General features: G+C 54.6%; 1 pseudogene; it reads right to left on the reverse strand.

Annotated features, from left to right (window-relative positions):
* Positions 1-1,629: 1,629 nt before the first annotated feature.
* Positions 1,630-3,702, reverse strand: LOC138062786 (olfactory receptor 14A16-like; annotated as a pseudogene).
* Positions 3,703-10,999: the final 7,297 nt, after the last annotated feature.

Consider the following 10,999-nt stretch of genomic DNA (forward strand, 5'->3'; position numbering starts at 1 on the left):
CTGGGACTGGTCCCAGCTTTTGCCTGGGCATCTCCCGGAGGAGCCGCTGCACGGGATCCTCCAGCTCTGCCCCGGCAGCAGCACGAGTGCTCAGGGGGCTGGAGGGGACGTGTTCAGATGCGGGGCAGGGGCAGGGGCTGCCCGGGGGGAGCCCCGAGACCTTGTCCGGGCAAGCAGGGCTGGAGCGAGGAAAGCCAGAGCTCAGCTGGAGCTGGAACCAGACCCCTCACACATGGCAAGGGCTGGAGTACTATTAAATAACCATTAAATGATCCCCCAGAGACTTGGGGATGGGAGCAGCCAGCCCCTGCCCAGCCCAGGCTCTGCCCCACGCGGGGCTCAGCAGACAGCTGTGCTCGGGACCTGCCGCGGTCTGGTGCAGAAGAGAGGACGTGCAAGGCTGGCCTTGTCCCCTCCGTGGGGATGCGCCGAGCTGCAGGAGTACGCAGCTGGCCATGCACCACCCCACCGCTGGGGGAGCAGCCAGCGCTGGGAGGGGTGACGCGAGGGGCTGCTGCAGGACGATGGGCCTGGGGCAGCTTCCCCAGGGTGGGCAGGCAACGCAGGCAACAATCTGGGCTCTTCTCTCCTGCTCCCTCCAGGTCCTCCCAGCCTGGCGCTGGCCCCACAGAAGGCTCGCCCCAGGGGGCTGCAGAGCTCTGGGCACTCACTCCACAGCACCAGCCCCTCGCAAGGCCACAGCAGCTCCACGGGGCAGAGAGGGGGCTCACCCTCCCCACCAGCCCCAGGGCTGGTGGTGCTGCTCTGCAGGACCAGCAGGCTGTGGGACCATGGGATGACTCCCCACTGGCTGAGCTGCTCAGGAAAGACCCAGCTGGACCATCATCATTGCACCTGACCAGCCCCTCCCCAGGGTCTGTGGCTGTGCAGGATGCTTGGAGCAATCACAGGGCATTTCACACTGCTCAGCATGTGTGCAGAGGTGACATTAGACCCAGCCCTCTCCCTCTCCTGAGATTGTTGAGCCCTGATTTGACGTATTCCTCAGTTTGGCCCTTCATGTTTGAGTGACTCCACTTGGTTTTGTGAGTCTCCACTCACTGCCCAGACCAGGCACATGCTGCCTCTGGAGATCCCCTCTGCTCCCCGCGTGGCTGCATATCCCCTTCCAGAAGGACGGGCAGCTGTCACCTTCCCAGCAATATGTGGGACAGTCCCCAGCAGATACCCCTTGATGACTCATCCTCTCCAGGGGCCCTGGGCCAACCACAAGTGACACCTGAATCCAGACCTTGCTCCCTCACACATCACTCTGCCAGCTGATGTCCTTTAGCCCATGGAAAACCCAGGCATGACAACAGGGCCTTTTCAGGTGAAAGTCCCTGAGCACATTCTTAGGGCCAGCTGTGGAAGAAGAGCCCAAATTTCAGGCACAGTTCTCAGAAGATCCCTTTTATTATAGGGATGCTACCTGGGAGGCCACCTCTGACACAGTGATAGGCAGATTTACAGAAGGTCTCTGGGTCAGACAGTCAGGGTTTGTGCTGCTGAAGAAGTGGGATGATTTCAAATCTTTCTACATAAACATGATTATCAGAGACAGAACTCCCAAAGCAGAGGAGTTTCTGGAGATAACCTGGAAATTGCTTGCGAAGAGAGAAGGGCAGCTTAGTGCTGCTGAACTAGAACCAGCTGAATCAGTTTCCTCAGTGCCTCCTTGAGCTCCTTGTTCCTCATGCTGTAGAGGAGGGGGTTCACTGCTGGAGGCACCACCGAGTACACAACAGCCACCACCAGATCCAGAGCTGGGGAGGACATGGAGGGGGGCTTCAGGTAGGCAAAAAATGAGGTGCTGACAAAGAGGGAGACCACGGCCAGGTGCGGGAGGCACATGGAGAAGGCTTTGTGCCTTCCCTGCTCAGAGGGCAGCCTCAGCACAGCTCTGAAGATCTGCACGTAGGACAGCACAATGAAAATGAAACACCCAAAGAGTATAAAGATAGTAACCACAATAAGCCCCACTTCCCGGAGGTAGAAATCTGAGCAGGAGTTCTTGAGGATTTGGGGAATCTCACAGAAGAACTGGTCCACGTCATTGCCTTGGCAGAGAGGTATGGAAAATGTGTTGGCAGTGTGCAGGAGAGCATTGAGGAAAGCACTGGCCCAGGCAGCTGCTGCCATCCTGACACAAGCTCTGGTGTCCATGAGGGTCCCGTAGTGCAGGGGTCTGCAGATGGCAACGTAGTGGTCATAGGCCATGACAGTGAGGAGAGAATACTCAGCTGAACATAAGAAGACAAAGGAAAAGAGCTGGGCAGCACATCCTGAGTAGGAAATGGCCCTGGTGTCCCTCAGGGAGTTGGCCATGGATTTGGGGACAGTGGTGGAGATGGAGGCCAGGTCGAGGAGGGCGAGGTGGAGGAGGAAGAAGTACATGGGGGTGTGGAGGCGGTGGTTGCAGGCTACGGCGGTGATGATGAGGCCGTTGGCCAGGAGGACAGCCAGGTAGATGCCCAGGAAGAGTGAGAAGTGCAAGAGCTGCAGCCCCCGTGTGTCTGCAAAGGCCAGGAGGAGGAACTCTTTGGGAGAGCTGCTCTTGGACATTTACTCTCTCTGGGAATGGGGACCTGTCCAAGAAGGAAAAGACAGTGACAATTTAGAGCAGTCTTCTGTGAGCCAAACCTTTTGCCCTTCTCTTGGAGCCTCCCACATGCCCTTTGTCCTTTTCCTTCATCCAGTTCCTTGTCTTGAGTGCTAATTTGCACTGCCTGAGTTTGCCTTGCAGAGCAGTGGCCGCTGCTGATGATCTCCAGTGGGGTCACTTCTGCTCGGCCAGGGGGTGTCAATGAGGGAAATGCCAAACATTCCCAGGTGGGGATAGGGGGGGCTTGGGTGTCATGAGTGGCATTAAGGAGACTTGGTCCAGTGACCCAGGGGGAAATTTCTCTATTTACCATGATGAGAGATGAATATAGCACTGCGCCTGACCAGTAAAGCCCTACAATGGAAGAAGGCTCAGGGGAGATGGGCCAGGGAGTGGATCAACTGGTGTAAATGGTTCTGCCTGAGTTCATCAAAGGCGTGTGAATGTCTCCCTGAGTCAGCCAGATCTGTACGGGGGAAGTGTGTGTGTGGCTCAGCCCAACACAGAGTTCAACACCTGAACAACTAACAGAAGAATTGCCAAGGGACCAACAGACTTGAGCTGGTTTCAATCCACATACCCCTTCCCAGTGACTGGGGACACCCAGGGTCGTGACGGTGAGCATATTATAGAGACTGGTAAAAGGGATCACATTTTTATTGTGATTAAACTGCATATTGCAATTGCTGCATTTTGCTAAGTGTAACTTACACTTGTACTGTGATTTCAGTACACTGCTGTATCACTCTGCTGAATCCAAACCCCCGTGTAACATCAAATATCATCAAAGAATAAATTCTGATATTAAACATTACACTCTCCAGGTGTGGAACATCAAAAAGACCCTGGTCAGACACTATTGGACTCTGTCAAGCACGCGTGCCAGCTGTCTTGGGAAGGGAAGATCCTTGGGAGGGATTCATCTCCCCCAGCCTTGCCCTCTTGGACAGAGGTGTCTGTATCCGGATCAGTCACACCAGCTCCCACTCCAGAAAGGGAGAGGAACAGTCAAGTGAAGGCAGGGGCTGACCCGACCCTTTCTAGACATCTTCGTCCCAATGAGATCCTGAGACCCTGTCCTCACGCCAATTTACCATGTATGCTCTTTCTCCAGGCACTGTGGTGGGAGGGGGAGGTGACTAGCTCTGAGGTGCACATGCTACAGCAGGTTACGTCCACCCCTTATGTGGAAGGGCAGGTCAACGTTTAGACACCTGTTTTCTCTGGAAAATAACCTTCAGCAGAGGAGTCTGATTATTTATTTAGCTTTTAGGTGCCTCCCTCTCACCGTGGCAGCATTCTTTGACAGAGCAGAAATCTTTGGCCTTTCAGTTGCTCTCAGCATGAGCACTTCCCAAGGGGAAAAAAGGCATCCCAAGGGGAAAAAAGGCATCCCAAGGGGAAAAAAGGGCTCATTGACTTTGTACAGAGTCACGGGATCTGGTCTGCCAAGGAGTCCTGCCCCTCACTGCCCTGCACTCGCACCTCTCTCCGCTGAAGGACACACCCTCACAAGCACCTCTCAGAGAGAAACTGGACGGAGCGGAGAGTGGAGGACTTCAGGCTGTAAGGGAAGATTTCCAAAGTCTTCTCTCTCAGCCTACATATGGAGATGGTGATGAAGAGCGGGACAAGGGCAGCTCATTTCCCAGCCCCACAGGGTGAATTTTCTGCAGCCTCACAGCTCCGAAGGGAGCTGGGGACAACTCACTCCCATTCAGACCCCTCTGTTGCCGAACTTGCAGTGTCAGTGTCTGAACCGCAGCTGAAACCCCCCAACCCCAAAGAGCCTGAGAGAGGAGCAGGAGCAGCATGGAGAGGAGGGGAAACAAGGGGCAGCACCATGATCCTGCTGCTGAGGGAAGCAAGGAGAGAGACAGACGGGCACTCACAAAAGCCTTCACCTTGCCCACCTGACCATGCTGCCCTGCAGAGAGCGACATTGCAGGGCAGGTGCTCTCAGCCCCTTTGTCAGGGAGCACAAAAGGGGCCCGTGGCAGGAGAGATGCCCCTCTCCTCTGCCGGAGGTCTGGCTGCAGAGGAGGCAGCTCATGCCCTGGACCCCTTGGCTGTCAGGGCTGAGGCTCTGCTGGGTGGGAGAGGAGACATGGGTGGCTTGCTCAGGGGAGGTGTTTGTATTGGAGGGCCTGACCATGACTTGCAAAAATCCATCCTCCCATGATGATTCTGCTAGCAGTTCCTTCTCATTCCCTGCCCATCGCTGCTGCCTGGAGCTATCCCTGCTGGGAGCTTTCTCTGTCCCTACACCTTTTCCCTCTAAGTCCTCATAGTCTCCATCCCACCCTCTGTGGGCTCAGTTCTGCCCTATAGAAATCCTCCAGGATGGGGACTTGGGCAGGGGCCTCTCTGTGCTTGCAGGTGCTAAGGAGCAGGTCACATAAAGCCTGAGGAAGCCCATAAAGGCGATGCTGGTGCTGTGGTAGGTTGAGGGGTGGGGTTGAAGGGGTTTGCTGAGCTGCCTTCTGTGTGCCAGGGAATCTGCTCTAAAGCATCTCCTCCTCCCATACACTGGAGAAGCCGGGAGAGTGATCTTTAAAAAACTTGTCATGGGGTGAGCTGGGTTCAGAAGACCCCCTCCAGGAACCGCAGTAGTGTTGTCCTTCAGCCAGAGACTTACCGTGCAAAGGGCTGGGAAGATGTCTCCCTCGGTGAACTGTGAGCTGTCCTCCCACTCCACACTGCCTTTCACTTCTCTCTGCCTTCTCTCAGCTCCCGTCAGCAGCAGCAGGCAGTGCCCGCAGCCCTGCTGCTCTTGGCAGAGGAGCTGCTCCTGCACACAGCTGGACACATGGGCACTGCTGTCACATTGCCAGGACCTCCTTCTGTCTCAGGAGCCTGGACGCCTTCAGCAACAGTGGCCCAATTAAAGGCAGAAGTTCTCTGTCCCTCGGGCTCCCTCCTCCTGGGAAATGTTCACTGAAGTAGACTAACATAATCACCGGTGGTCCCTCTCTGAACACTGAAGGAAGACTGATTCCAGCATTATAACATATCTCACCAGAGGAAGGTCACCTGCTAGAGCAAAGGCCCCAACTCCCTCTCCTCAGGTCACCTGCTAGAGGAGGTCACCTGCAGTTTAGAAGCCCCGTGGACTGGAGTGGGATTCAGATCCTTCACCTGAACTCCACAAACACACAGGAGGTGGGATTCCCCTTGCCCAACCTGATGTGTGCCCAGCAGAGATGTCTGCATGGGAGCTCCTTGTCTAAGCTCCCGCTGTAATCCCTGGAGATGGAGAGTGGGAGTCATTTGCTCACACACAAACCCCTGGGGACACTGGAAGAGACAGAGGTGGTCCAAAGCATGTGCCAGTGTCTGCTTGCTCTGACGGAGCCACTCTGAGACCCCCATCCATCAGGTGCGGGCCACCTGGGGAATGTCCTTGGCCATCTGAAATGACCCCAGGTGCCCAATACTGCTAGACACCCACTCACGAGGAAGCTGAGACATATCCAGATCCCAGTGTTACCAACAGCTCATGTCATTCAGTGCAGACACTTGATTTCATGACCTAGAAATAGGCTGGAAGGACCATGTCGGATGCCTGGGGTGTGCAGCACAACTGCATGCTTCTAGCACATACACCATGGCACCTCCAGGGAAACCATAGCCCCTTTTTTCAGTGCTTGCTGGTCAAGTGCTCCAGGGCATCTCATGTTTTCTACCTATGTCCAGACAACGGAATCCCACCACGGCCCTTAGGCCAAATCCATCCTGCCTGCATTCAAGCATGCTGCATAAATGGGAGGCACATCACATCGAGGTCTCCATTCATGTCTCTGCACCCTCCAACCCTTCGGGCTCTCCTGAACCTGAACCTCTTCTTACCCTTCCACATGATATGAACAGCCACTGGGCTAGTGATGTCCTCAGGGTGGCTGCATCACAGGCTGCCCAGGCCCTGGGACTTCTTCAGTGGCATCTTGTCCTTCCTGGAGATCAATTCACCTCTGTCACAGGCCCCCAAGGTGCGGCAGAATCAGATCAGGCAGCTAATCCCTCTCCTGCCATTCCTGCACAGCTCAGCTCTGTTTCTCCCTGGCCTTGGACACTGCAGGGTTTGCGCTCTGTCTGTGGGAACCTCCTTCCCCAATCACATTGACCACCTGCTATCCATGCCAGCATGTCACCCCTTGCAGTCAAAGCCTTTGCCTACAGAAGGTCCTTGGGAACATGTTTCCCTGTGACAAATCTTCTGTCCATGCCACAGCTGAGGTGCTGAACTCCACATATATGCGGACATATGCAGCCTGGGGCACAGCCAGGAGCAAACGGAGATGCCCAAGCTGTCACAGCACTGCCACATGCTTGGACTAACTGAGATGGGGTGGGGTCTACCCTCGGCTGATCTTCCATGTGGGTGCTAATGACACGAAAGGCAAATTGAAAACCATCAAACAGGACTTCAGAGCTCTGGGAATGGTGGTGAAGGGTCTGGGAGCCCAGGTTGTTTTCTCCTCAATCTTGCCTGTGAGGGGAAAGGATGGGAGGAGGAGTAGACGAGTTTTCCAAGTTAACAGCTGGCTGCGCCACTGGTGTTGGCAACAGGGCTTTGGTTTCTATGACCATGGGACCCTGTCTGAAGATCAACAGCTGATGGGGAGCGATGGGATCCACCTTACCAAGCGGGGCACGCATGTCTTTGCCAACAGATTGGCCAGCCTGGTACGGAGGTCTTTAAACTAGGCAAGATGGGGGAAGGGGAGTGGTATAGTGGCAGGAGAGTCAGTAAAACACCGCTCCAGTCAGGATGCCTCCAGCGGGTGCATACAGCCAGGGGAGACAGCATGGAACATGGCTATGGAGGATCCTCTTGCACCTCTCCTGGGAAGCTTGCATGCTTGACTGGCTCTCTGAAATGCCTGTATACCAATGCACACAGCATGGGGAATAAACAGGAAGAGTTAGAGATCTGTGTGCGGTTGAAGAGCCATGATCTCATTGTGGTTACAGAGACATGGTGGGATAGTTCACATGACTGGGATGCTGTCATGGATGGCTAGGTGCTTTTTAGGAAAGACAGGCGAGGAAGGCGAGGTGGTGGAGTTGCTCTTTATGTGAGGGAGCAGCTAGAATGTGTGGAGCTCTGCCTCGGGGTGGATGAAGAGCAAGTGGAGAGTCTATGGGTAAGGATTAAAGGGCAGGGTAACATGGGTGACACTGTTGTGGGGGTTTACTGCAGGCCATCGAACCAGGAGGAAGTCATCGATGGGGCCTTCTACAGACAGCTGGCAGTAGCCTCACAATCACAGGCCCTGGTTCTCATGGGAGACTTCAACCACCCTGACACCTGTTGGGAAGACAGCACAGCTAGGCACAAACAGTCAAGGAGGTTCGTGCAGAGGATTGATGATAACTTCTTGACTCAGGTGGTGGAGACGCCAACGAGGAGAGGTGCAATGCTAGACCTTGTACTAATGAACAGAGAGGGTCTAGTTGGAGGGGTGAAGGTTGGGGGCAGCCTTGGCTGCAGTGACCATGAGATGGTGGAGTTGAGGATCCTCCGAGGAGGGAGCAGGGCAATGAGTAGGATTGCAACGCTGGACTTGAGGAGAGCTAACTTTGGCCTCTTCAGGGACCTACTTAGGGGAATCTCCTGGGGTAGGGCCCCAGAAGGAAGAGGGGTCCAAGAGAGCTGGTTAATATTCAAGCATCACTTCCTCCAGGCTCAAGAGCAGTGCATTCCTCTGAGGAAGAAGTTGAGCAAAGCGGGCAGGAGACCTGCATGGATGAGCAAGGAACTCCTGGCAAAACTCCAACAGAAGAAGGAAGTGTACAGAATGTGGCAAAGGGGACAGGCCACTTGGGAGGAATACAGGGACGTTGTCAGAGCGTGCAGGGATGTGACAAGGAAGGCTAAGGCCCAGTTGGAATTAAATATGGCAAGAGATGCCAAGGACAACAAGAAGGGGTTCTTCAAATACATCAAGAGCAAAAGGAAGACTAGGGAAAACGTGGGCCCGCTGCTGAATGGGGTGGGTGCCCTGGTGACGAAGGATACAGAGAAGGCAGAGTTGCTGAATGCCTTCTTTGCTTCAGTCTTCACTGCTAAGGCCAGTCCTGAGGAACTCCAGACCTTGGAGACAAGAGAGGAAGGCTGGAGAAAGGAAGACTCTCCCTTGGTGGAGGAGGATCAGGTTAGAGATCTTTTGTCCAAACTGGACATCCCTAAATCCAAGGGCCCCGATGGGATGCACCCACGAGTGCTGAGGGAGCTGGCAGATGCCATTGCTAGGCCTCTCTCCATTATCTTGGAAAGGTCCTGGAGATCAGGAGAGGTGCCTGAGGACTGGAAGAAAGCCAGTGTCACGCCAGTCTTCCAAAAGGGCAAGAAGGAGGAGCCAGGAAACTACAGGCCTGTCAGCCTCCCCTCCATCCCTGGAAAGGTGATGGAACAGCTCCTCCTAGAGGTCCTCACTAAGCATCTGAAGGACAAGAAGGTGATCAGGAGTAGTCAGCATGGATTCACCAAAGGGAAATCATGCTTGACCAATCTGATAGCCTTCTATGATGGGATGACTGGCTGGGTAGATGAGGGCAGAGCAGTGGATGTTGTCTACCTGGACTTGAGCAAGGCTTTGGACACTGTCTCCCATCACATCCTCCTAGGGAAGCTCAGGAAGTGTGGGCTAGATGAGTGGACGGTGAGGTGGATTGAGAACTGGCTGGATGGCCGAGCTCAGAGGGTTGTGGTGAATGGCGCAGAGTCGAGTTGGAGGCCTGTGGCTAGTGGTGTCCCCCAGGGGTCAGTCCTGGCTCCAGTCTTGTTCAATATATTCATCAATGACCTGGAGGAAGGGACAGAGTGCACCCTCAGCAAGTTTGCTGATGATACTTAACTGGGAGGAGAGGCTGACACCCCAGAAGACTGTGTTGCCATTCAGAGGGACCTGGACAGGCTGGAAAGTTGAGCAGAGAGGAACCTCCTGAAGTTCAACAAAGGCAAGTGCAGGGTCCCGCACCTAGGGAGAAATAATCCCATGCAGCAGTACAGGCTGGGGGTTGACCTGCTGGAAAGTAGCTCTGCTGAGAAGGACCTGGGAGTCCTGGAGGACAAGTTAAGCATGAGCCAGCAATGTGCCCTTGTGGCCAATGGTCTCCTGGGGTGCATAAGCAAAGGTGTTGCCAGCAGGTGGAGGGAGGTGATCCTGCCCCTCTCCTCAGCTCTGGGGAGGTCTCCCCTGGAGTACTGTGTCCAGTTCTGGGCTCCCCAGGACAAGAGAGACATGGCACTCCTGGAGAGAGTCCAGCGGAGGGCTACCAAGATGATGAGGGGACTGGAGCACCTCTCCTATGAAGAAAGGCTGCAAGAGCTGGGCCTGTTCAGCCTAGAGAAGAGAAGATTGAGAGGCGATCTCATCAACGTGTATAAGTATCTGAAGCGGGGGATGTCAAGAGGATGAAGCTAGTCTCTTCTCCGTGGTGCTCAGCAACAGGACAAAAGGCAATGGGCAGAAACTGAACCAGAGAGGAAGTTCCACCTAAACCTGAGGAAAAACTTCTTGACTGTGAGGGTGACAGAGCATTGGAACAGGTTGCCCAGAGGGGTAGTGGAGTCTCCTTCGCTGGAGATATTCAAAACCTGTCTGGATGTGATCCTGGGCAATATGCTCTAGGTGACCCTACTTGAGCAGGGAAGTTGGACTAGATGATCTCCAGAGGTCCCTTCCAACATAAACAATTCTGTGATTCTGTGATTATGTGATTTGAAGGGTAGTGCTTTGGTGCAACAGGTCACCCAGAGGCCTCTGAGGTCACCCCATGCCTTTGTGTTTCAAAGAACACCAGCAAGGATAGAGAGACCTCAGTAAATATGGAGAGATCCTGGGGACAGAGCAAGGGGAGGAAGCATGTTGGGTGTCTACAGGGTGCAGGGATGCAGGCACAGGCATGGGACAGTGTAGGACAGCCTGTGGTGGAGACGGCTGAGGGCACTGCCATGGCTGAAAGCCTCCAACAGAACCGAGGTCTCTAGCCTCTTGGCTATGGTTGGTGTCTCTGCTCCTAAGGCCTCTGAGAAGAAGTTTCCTTAAACCACTGGGACCTCCTTGTCCACGGGGAACCAAGAGATGCCATATTGTTGTCCTGCAGTTGGAGCTGCACATGCCCACCTTCACACTGACCCCCAGAAAGAGCTCTGAGCAACGTGTGAGGGAAATCACCACCCTTCACAAGGGCTGGGTGTCAGGGCCTGGTTGCTGTGATTCATAACACACACCAAGGCTGACTTGGCATCACAGAGGCACCTGCACATTGTCTTGGCCTACCTGCAATCAGGGCCTCCAGCTTTCTGCTCTAATCAGCCCCCTGGGAAGGCTTTGTCAGTAATGGCCCTCAGGGGGACTCCTTAACACTCCAAGAAACTTGGGATTT

The sequence above is a fragment of the Struthio camelus genome, chromosome 29 (assembly GCF_040807025.1).
Source record: "Struthio camelus isolate bStrCam1 chromosome 29, bStrCam1.hap1, whole genome shotgun sequence".
Lineage (NCBI taxonomy): Eukaryota > Metazoa > Chordata > Aves > Struthioniformes > Struthionidae > Struthio > Struthio camelus.